At 42.5% G+C, this 11,038-nt stretch overlaps 1 pseudogene; it reads right to left on the bottom strand.

The window, feature by feature from the left end:
* Window positions 1–912: 912 nt before the first annotated feature.
* LOC147628741 (triosephosphate isomerase, cytosolic pseudogene) lies at window positions 913–1,290 on the bottom strand (annotated as a pseudogene).
* Between the last annotated feature and the right edge of the window lie 9,748 nt (window positions 1,291–11,038).

Here is an 11,038-nt window from a genome sequence, read left to right as displayed (position 1 = left end):
ATCTCTTGATTTCATGAATACCTGCCTTACAGATTCCAGCAAATCACAAAGCAAAAGATAGCATATGGCATATATATACATCGTCACATGATTTCCAAAACCATCACAATAAATAACATTATCCCATGGCTTGAAGGCTTGAAAATTGTTGAAGAATATCTCTTGTTGAAGAAAAACGTGGATGCTTATGATAGAAATTTCAGCTTGAATGTGGATCCTTTGAGCAAGGAGATTAACCCAAAATAAGCATCATAAACTTGTCCAAATATTAAAGAAACCTTACTCAAGGTCTAGTTTGGCATTTGGCTCCAAAACGTTGCCCTTCATTAAAAAAAAGATGGCGAAAACTGTACGTGGACTGTAGAATTCTCCCGCCCTGGCGCTTCACTCACACACAAAAAAAAAACACAACTGCGCAGCCTCTGTTTCCTCCTTGACCGGTCAGCCACTGGTATCTCACCATGTTTTTGGTATGCGCTTGTAGACGACCACCATCGCTCCACTCATGTAGACCACCACCTCACTATTCACAAGGGCCATATCACCAGAGTGTCCAACCAGTCGTCCTTCGCATGAATTCGACAGCAGTCCCCTTCATTTTTCGAAAGTTTCAGGAGGCGTATCACTAGATGCAGCTTGATTTCCTCTGTAATTCGAACTCCTACAAGGCTTGAACAGAAATTGACTTCACAAAACAAGGTATTCTGCAATAACCCAAACTCTGGTTTTTCTTTTCCTCTTCTCTGCATAATCCCCTCTCTCCTCTCTGCGTTTTTCCATTTCTCCCCTTTTCTTTCCCCGCAAGAAGAGAGTCGGCTCCCTCGCCTTTTGCAGCTAAATTTTTGAATTTTCCCCAATTCGAATACACTGCGCCTCCTCTTTTTTAGCTTATTAATCGGATATTCCTTTTTTTTAAAAAAAATCCTTCGCGTTTGTTGCCACGCAAGCCACCTTCGCAGCAACAAACTCATTAGACTCTTTCAGCAACAACCGCCTCTCTGAGTGTCCAAGTATGACCCAAGGAATGTCTAAATTCACCAACATTTCAGCACTGATTTCCCCTGTGAATGCACCACCCTTTTTAACCCAAGCATTTTGGGCAGCCACATCAAAATCAGGATGTAATGTACTCTTTACTAGTGGCAAGGAAACAAATGGAGGAATGATCACTACATCAACTTTATCTTTGAGAGACACATCCGCCCCATTGAGAACAATAACGATCTTCTTCACCTCTTCCACAGTTCCATTACATTTCCAGTTGCCTCCCACGAAGAACTCGCGAGCCATGGAAACTCCGCTCTGTTCTTCTTCTTCTTCGTTCTTCTTAACACACAGAAAGAGCAGGCACCACCCCTATCGCTCACGCACCCGATCACCAATCCAACTTCATGGCCTTGAATTCCATATGACCACTTATGTCCAGACATCTGGGTCTCACAACAGTATGCTCATCATGTGCATACAAAAGCCGCTTCAAACTAGCCATCTATCATCTGTAGCTACTCCGGATGAAAAGTACCCACCTTGGGTGCTAAAAAGATCTTAAACTGTAGCTCCTCTACAAAAATTTCCTTCTAGGAAGTTGTTCATAGCATGTCTGACCACAGCTCTTCAGTTCATCACATACCCATCAGAGAGGCACTCCCAATTCCTACTATCTGTCCTCCAAAATGGCTCCTTATCAGCCTGTGCACTTCACAGAAACTCACACATTTCTCCACTGTTTGCCTGGCCTTCAAGCATGCATCTGCACAGCAAAAGGCTGCCCTTTTCCTCCACTAAAAACATCACATTATCCAAGTGTTAAAACACCTACTACACCCATTATGTACACAAGCTTTGAGACCTAACTCAGTCTCAACTCGTCTTATTGAACCTCATTTACAATATGAACATATGTACTTAGGCATCATATAATGACTCAAGTCATGGCACTTAATCCCATGCATCTAGATTTGCATTTAATGGCCTCATATGCATGGTTTCACACCATAGACGTGCCATGGCACGACAACATTGCATCGACGAGGGCATATTAGTGTTTTTTAGTAGCGTTTAAGCTTTTGGGATGTTGAAGCATTCTATCATTGTGCTTAGCAGTGAAATAGCGCTACTCAATAGTGATATTTTTCTCATGAGTAGTGGTAATAGCAGGAAAATTTTGCTGTTGGAGCAGCGACCACAGTAGTAAAATTTTACTACTATACTGTAATGTTATTGCTCATCAAGCAAGCATAGCAACAAAATTTTGCTACCTTACTGAGATTAAAATTTCTAGAGACTTGTTGAAGATTGAAATTAGATTTGCATATTGAAATTAAATTATACATGTGACATACATACATAAAATGATAGTTAAAAAAAACATCATCGAAACCCTTAAAGCCATGTTTGAAAAAAATTGAAGACAGTTGAAAACATATGAAGGGAACTTGTTATAGAAATCATAAATATATCCCATCTTGTAATAGATCCTTTTTTGTTGCTCAAGTACTCTCCCCCTCCATCTGACCTTAGGCACTTTACATATTTCCCTGTTTGCTTTTCAACCAAAACTCTAAAATTCTGAAAGTGAGTGAACACTTCACTCTTCTCCTTCATGAAATATACCTACACTTTCCTTGTGTGGTCATCAATGAATGTCACATAATACCTGCAGCCTCCCATAGACATAGTCTTCGTAGGACACCATACATCTAAATGCACAACATCTAGTGCATTTCTACTCACATATCTGTTACATGGAAATACATGCTTTGTTTGCTTTCCAAATTGGCATGCTTCACATATTCTCTGCATACCTTCCACTTTAAACTTTGGCAGCCCTATCACAATTCCTTTAGTCTACATAGATTTCATTCTCTGCACATTCACATGTCCAATTCTTTTATGCCAAATGTCTGTGTCTGCAACAATTCCTGAACCATTTGCAATGAACCATTTGCAAACATCGCAGCACTCATTTCAGGCATGTCTACATTCAACGTAAACATTCTGCCCACTCTGTTGCCTTTTGCAACCAACCTGCACTTGTCTTTAAAATCTTCAACATAACAACCATCAGGGTTAAACCGAACCTGCAAACCCTGCTCAATCATCTGGCCAACTGAAACCGGATTCTTTGTTATATTCGGAATGTGAAGTACATCTGCAAGGTACTTCACTTTGCCATCCTGCATAGACAATGGCACATCTCCAACATGGGCAATTGGATGAGCAGTGTCATCCCCTGTTTCCACAAAACTTGGTCTTTCAAGGTTTTTCATCTCCTTGAACCACTCCCCATGACTTGTCATGTGGTTCGAAGCACCTGAATCCACATACCATACATCATCTTTTTGTGCTGCTTCAACATTTTCAGACATGGCCTTCACGACATGCTGCATAACAAACAACCTTTCATTATCCTCATTGTTTCTGCTTGAGGATGCATAGTTGTTGTTGAGATATTGAGCTCGTCTAGTGAGGCAGTGGCCACTGATGACCCGCCTGGGGGATAGGCCCCACACTTACACCACTGGCATGGTTGGTGAGATCTTGGGTGATATGCGGCCAGTGGGATGACAGGCTGTGTGACAGCCATTCTAGAGACTGGCATAGTTATAGCGCCAGCTCATTTAGTCGGGTTCACACTATAGAGAACCCGTGTATGTATTGGTTGAGTACCTTTCATATTGTGTGTACTCTTATTCTTGTATATGGTTGTTGAGTGTTGAGTAGAGAAGAAGAAGATTTTCAGCCTCTCACCTTGTGTGTTCTCTATTAGGGTTTTGTGAGTGTGTGTGTGTGCTTGCAAGAGCTCAAGCTCTCTTCCCCCCTGCATCTTTTCATGGTATCAGAGCCTGGTTCGTGCTAAGGGCTGAGCTGCAAGCAAGAGAACCACAGGAAGCGGTACAAGGGTAAGAGCTTCAACTACTCTTCCCTATTGTGTTGGTGACTACACCCTTGTCGGGAGCTCTACGGGAGGCACCGGCAAACGATCTCTGATTGAGGAGCTTTCTTCGTGGGAGTAAAGCTATAGGGCAACTATACAGTCCTTCGGACTACAATTTTCAGGCCGAAAACGCGTTTCGGGCGCGTCTGGACCTCCGTTTTTCAGAAAGCAGGTGATTTCGAGCACTGCGGGTAAGTCATCGATTCTCTGCAAAACTCTGTTTTAAGAACTACAAGAAGACAGATTGACTGTGCAGACACTGTGGGTGCTGTAAAGAGGTCTACAGTTGCCATTGGGTGTATGTATGCACATTGAAGTCACTGGTTGTGACATTTGAGAGTACTATAGTACCGTTGTGCAGAAAATACAGCAATTTGTGCAGAAAAACCAGAGTGCAGTTTCTGGTAAAATTGTGTGTTTGGCAAGATGTCAAATGATGGGATAACTCAGATTGTGGCTGAGAAGCTTGACAAGAATAACTTCCATGCTTGGAGGTTCAGGTTGACGAATTTCCTGATGGGAAAAGGCTATTGGGACTACATAGAAGGTGAGCATGAAGAGGCACCGGAGATATCAGATATAAATCCGACTGCTGCTCAGATGTGAAAGAGTTTAAAGACTGGAACCAAGGAGCCAGGAAGGTTATGTATTGGCTATCCATTAGTATACAGGACACCATGATTGGACACATTCAGGATGCCAAGTTCCCCAAGGAGGCATGGGACACCTTGGTAAAGCTCTATGAAACAAATACCAAGGCACGTAAGATACAGTTGAAGAATGAACTTCATACTGTGGAGAAAAAGAGCATGTCTGTGAATGACTATGCGCTAAAGATAAAGGGTATTGTGGAATCCCTTGCATCTATTGGTGTGTCAGTAGATGATGATGATAAGGTGGAAGTCTGTCTACGTGGTCTCGGGCCACAATACAAGGCGTTCAAGACGTCCATTCAAACTCTGGAAAACATTCCCAACTTTACAGATTTGGTGTCTATGCTGATTATCGAAGAGAAGAACTGGGGTGAAGACCAACAGTCTTCACAAAGCAAAAACAGTTCAGAGCAACAGGCCTTCTACACGAGTTCAGGAAGAGGACAAGGTAGAGGAGGCCGTGGACGCGGTCAAGGAGGTGGCCGAACAGGTAATCAGAATTATGGTCAGCAGCAGCAGCAACAACAACAGTCCCAGAATCAACAACAACAACAACAACACGCAGGTGGAAGAGGCAAATTCAGAGGTAGGGGGAGTCAAAGAGGCCGTGGAAATTGGCAAAGGCAATATAATGATGCACGTGAATGCTATTATTGTGGTAAGCCTAGACATGTGCAGTCAGAATGTTATAAGAAGCAGGCTGACATGCAAAATGGAAAAGTGCAGCAAAACAACTATGCATCCTCAAGCAGAAATAATGAGGATAATGAAAGGTTGTTTGTTATGCAGCATGTTGTGAATGCCATGTCTGAAAATGTTGATGCAGCACAAAAAGATAAGTATGGTATGTGGATTCAGGCGCTTCGAACCACATGACGAGTCATGGGGAGTGGTTCAAGGAGATGAAAAACCCGGAAAGACCAGGTTTTGTGGAAACAGGGGATGACACTGCTCATCCAATTGCCCACATTGGAGATGTGCCATTGTCTATGCAGGATGGCAAAGTGAAGTACCTTGCAGATGTACTTCATGTACCAAACATAACAAAGAATCTGGTTTTAGTTGGCCAGATGATTGAGCAGGGTTTGCAGGTTCGGTTTAACCCTGATGGATGTTATGTTGAAGATTTTAAAGACAAGTGCAGGTTGGTTCCAAAAGGCAACAGAGTGGGCAGAATGTTTACGTTGGATGTAGACATGCCTGAGATGAGTGCTGCGATGTTTGCAAATGGTTCAGGAGTTGTTGCAAACACAGACATATGGCATAAAAGAATTGGACATGTAAATGTGCAGAGATTGAAGTCTATGCAGACAAAAGGAATTGTGACAGGGCTGCCAAAATTTAAAGTGGAAGGTATGCATAAAATATGTGAAGCATGCCAATTTGGGAAGCAAACAAAGCATGTGTTTCCACGTAACAGATATGTGAGCAGAAATGCACTAGATGTTGTGCATTCAGATGTATGGGGTCCTACGAAGACCGTGTCTATGGGAGGCTGCAGGTACTATGTGACTTTCATTGATGACCACACGAGGAAAGTGTGGGTATATTTCATGAAGGAGAAGAGTGAAGTGTTCACTCACTTTCAGAATTTCAGAGTTTTGGTTGAAAAGCAAACAGGGAAATATGTAAAGTGCCTAAGGTCAGATGGAGGGGGAGAGTACTTCTCCAATGAGTTCTCTGAATTTTTGAAGAAGAATGGTATTCGGAGACAGTTCACATGCAGATACACTCCGCAGCAAAATAGAGTTGCTGAGCGAAAAAACAGGCACATTGCTGAGATTGCGCGAGCATTGATGGAAGAGAAGAATATGCCGCATTGCTATTGGGCTGAGGCTGTTTCTACAACAGTATACATCATGAACAGAACTCCAACTGCAGCCATACATGATGTAACTCCAGAGGAGAGGTTTACTGGCAGAAAACCATATTTGTCTCATCTGAAAGTCTTTGGATGCATTGCATATGTGCATGTGCCAGATGAGCTGAGAACTAAGCTGGATCCAAAAGCTGAAAAATGTGTGTTTATTGGATACTCCCTTGAGCAAAAGGGATACATGTGTTATAACCCTGCTACACGTGAGTTGAGGGTAAGCAGGGATGTTGTCTTTGATGAGATGAGCAGCTGGTATGCTACTGAAAAAGAAGCTGTTGGGGCTGATGTGAGTGGAAGTGTGGTTGCACAGAATGCAGGTCAGCAATCACAGTCTTTGAGTGGACCAGGAGAGTCCTCATCTAGTGGGTCTGTTGATAGACCATGGAGTGGCAGGCTGCGTCATAATACCAGTCCTGCAAATGTGATTACTACATCACGTAAAGGAAAAGAGAAAGTGGTTGAGCCCCTTGGTATGCCTGACATTTTTGCAGGGCATTCTCATGTTGATGGAGAGTCTAGTGGCTCAGATATGAGCCTTGATGAGGAGCTTGGGATCCCAGCTATGAGAACACCTGGTGTAAAGAAGGCTATGGAAGCCATGAATGAAAAGCTGCGAAGATCTGGGAGAGTAAAAAATCCTGTGCAGAGATTTACCTATGATGGTTATGTGGCACATCACTATGCATATATGGCAAAGGTTGTGCAGGTTGTTGAGCCCACATGCATTGATGAGGCTGTTGGAAATGTGTGTTGGGAGAAAGCTATGGATAAGGAGATGGATGCACTATATGGAAATGAGACTTGGGATTTAGTGCAATTGCCTGAAGGCAAGAAAGCCATTGGATGCAAGTGGGTGTACAAAGTTAAACATAACAGTGATGGAAGCATAAACAGGTACAAGGCTAGATTGGTAGCCAAAGGATATGCGCAGACATATGGGATTGATTATGAGGAAACTTTTAGCCCAGTTGCCAAGATGGCAACGGTGAGAGTTGTGATAGCAGTGGCTGCATCAAAGCAATGGTCTTTACATCAGATGGATGTAAAGAATGCATTCTTGCATGGGGATTTGCAAGAAGAGGTGTATATGTTGCAGCCACTTGGTTATGAGGATGTGGGTCACCCCGAGCATGTTTGCAGGTTGAAGAAAGCCTTGTATGGCTTAAAGCAAGCACCAAGAGCATGGTCTGACAAGATTTCTGAATATCTTGTCACTATTGGTTTTCATGTAGCCAATGCAGATTTCTCGCTGTATGTGAGACATGGTGATAGAGGAGTTGTGCTTGTTGTCATCTATGTAGATGACTTGATCATTACGAGGGACCATGATGCAGAGATCTTTGATGTAAAGATCCTGCTTAGACAGAAGTTCGAGATGAAGGATCTGGGGGGAGCTCAGATATTTCTTGGGCATTGAGGTGATCAAGTCACCACATGGTATTGGATTACTGCAGAGACAGTATGGCTTGGGGACATGTTGTCCAAGTATGGTATGACAGGCTGTAAGCCTATTTCTGTGCCATTGGATCAGAATGGCAAGTTGAGTGCAGATTCAGGAGAGATCTTGGAGGATCCTACTATGTACAGGAGCATAGTAGGAAGTTTGATCTACATGACGATCACCAGACCAGATTTGAGCTATGCTGTTGGGTTGGTGAGTCAGTTTATGCAGGTTCCACGGAAACCGCATTTGGATGCAGTGAGACGCATACTGAGGTATGTGAAGTCTACTTTGCATTGTGGACTATTCTATGAGACTGGGACAGAGATATCTGTACATGGGTACACAGATGCTGATTAGGCTGGTAGTATCTCAGATAGAAGATCTACCAGTGGATTCATGTTTTCTTTGGGGAGTGCTGCTGTGACTTGGAGCAGCAAGAAGCAGCCTACGGTTGCTCTATCGAGTACAGAGGCCGAGTACAGAGGAGCTGCTATGGCAGCATGTGAGGTAGCTTGGTTGAGAAAGCTACTTGCAGATTTGGGTCTATCAGTGGATAGACAAGTTGTCATCTTCTGTGACAACATTAGCAGTATACAGTTGGCCAGGAACCTAGTCTTTCATGCTCGTACGAAGCACATAGAGGTCCACTACCACTTTGTCAGAGAGAAGGTCTTGGCAGGAGACCTTGACCTTGTTTATGTCAGCACAGAGGATCAGGTAGCTGACATCTTCACCAAAGCATTGGGTACAGAGAAGCTCCGCAGATTCAGGGCTTCGCTTGGTGTACATGAGATGGAGTTGAGCTCGAGGGGGAGTGTTGAGATATCAAGCTCGTCTAGTGAGGCCCTGCATCTTTTCAGTTGTTCTACTGCACTTTCCCATTTTGCATGTCAGCCTGCTTCTTATAACATTCTGCCTGCACATGTTCAGGCTTACCACAATAAAAGCATTCACGTTGTCGTGCCATGGCACGTCTATGGTATGAAACCGTGCATGTGAGGCCATCAAATACAAATCCAGATGCATGAGTTAAGTGCCATGACGAGTCATTATATGATGCCATGTACATATGTTCATATTGTAAATGAGGTTCAATAAGATGAGTTGAGGCAGAGCAAGATCTAGGAGTTTTTGTATATGAGTATGGAGGATGATGTTTTTGCTGTTACTCAGAGCTCATGGGCAAGTTAGAAGCATCCAGTTATATATGATGGCATGAGGGCATACCAATGCACAAAGGAATGCATTTATGAAGACATGGTGAAATGCTTGAATGAACAATTGGAGATTCTATAAATCACATGGGCCGATATGATGATTTATAAACTATGAAGGTGTCAAGAGAAATGGAGATTTAATGAACATCACAGTGCCGAAGAGTTCATTGAATGTGGGGGAATTTAAAAAAAAATAGATGAACCGCTTGCATTGAGAACTTTAACCTTAATGCTAAGGTTATGCCTTGCATTGAGAATTCTAACCTTAATGCTAAGGTTAGAAGTAATATATAATGGGTGGCAGCGTACGTGGAAAAGGGAAGATATTTCTTTTATTTAGAATTTTCTGGAACAAGCGCAGCATTTGTAATTGGAAAATCCGAATGAATAGCGGCAAAAGGGTGGTAAGCACGACTTCTCCGCGGGGAAAAATAGAAAAGGACCGGAGGCAGACGGCGGCGAACCAGTGTGGGATATAAATTCTGCAGAGTTGAGGAACAGCGTCAAAATCTACCAGAGTTTTTAATTTCTTGAATACATATACTGCTTGTGCTTTGTAGGTGTTAGAATTAGAGAGTAAATCTAGTACTACATGATGATATAATTATGGGAAAAACCAATTTCAAAAAATCAAGACTGAAGCTGTGCTGCTCCCGCGTTTCTTCCTTGCATAATCAACGTTGAAGCGACTTTCGAGACAAGCAAAAATAAAAAAAACAATGTGTAAATCCACCCATACATTCAGATAAGCTTTTTTTTATTACTTTATTGGACTTGGGAAAAGGGTAAGACCCATAAATCCTTAAAGGATTTGATATTGAGAAAAGCTTGGTGAACAAGCTAATGGTTGTTTTTTTTTAGAACTTGAAGTTTTGTGGAAAAAGGTATCCTCTTAGCACATTTAAATCACGGGAAATTGGTCTATCTTCTGCTTGATTGAATTCTAGAAGTCATGAGCATGTTATGCCATCTTTTGCTTGTGAGATGTTAGAATATTAAGGCAGGTTTTCAGGTGAAAAAGAGCATCATGATATAATGGTTTTGATGACACTGGATGTAAAGGATGTAACTGGTCACATGTATATTGGGAAAATTTGAAGGCCTTGTTATGCCTACATGTGAATGGAAGGAATAAACACTTGATATGCAATTTTGTGCAATCATCAGGATGAATTCAAGGTTGTATTGAGGCAAGTTGACACATGTAATTGTCATTGGAAATAGTGAAGTTCAATACTCCTTGGGAAATTTTGTGCGTGAGTTTCCTTGTTAGATTTGACATTCACTCACACAGCTAGAAGTTTCGTACTTTCCTGGCTGTACCGCACACTTCACGACAACTTTTGGTGAACCCGACGTGAAGCTGCTGGGGTGAGAGTGTGGTGAAATATACAGGGAAGCTATGGCTGAGAATTCTGAGGGTGAGGGGGTTCATTTTGACCCCGGAGTTATGCAGATGTTTCAAATGTTTACCATGTACATGCAACAGCAACAAGCTGCTGAGAGGGGACAAATTTCCACGACCAAGGCATTACAATCAATTGTGAAAAAGGTGGATCAATTTGATGGGAAGGACATTACAAAGTACCTGCGCAATTATATAAAGGAGATGGAGCTAAACAGGGTGACTGAGGAGGATATGGTTCGAAGTTTCAAGCTGGTATGCATTCCTGAAATAAGAGAGCGCATAAAAGGATTGCAGACAGCACAGGGTGGCAGAAATTGGGAAGAGTTTAAGCTTGCTTTAAAGGATGAATACTTCATGGAGGATTCTGAGCGAGTGACCAAACGAACTTTCTTGGAATGGGTCACAAAACCTAAAATGGGAATTTCTGCCACAGAATTGCTAAGGGAGTTTGAGAAGCGTTATGCCCAGTTGTCAAGAATAGAGCGTGCAACTTTGGACAGAGA

This window comes from Cibotium barometz, chromosome 19, assembly GCF_041138505.1.
Source record: "Cibotium barometz isolate CiBa-2024 chromosome 19, ASM4113850v1, whole genome shotgun sequence".
Classification (NCBI taxonomy): Eukaryota; Viridiplantae; Streptophyta; class Polypodiopsida; order Cyatheales; family Cibotiaceae; genus Cibotium; species Cibotium barometz.
This window is presented reverse-complemented; position numbering and strand designations above follow the sequence as displayed.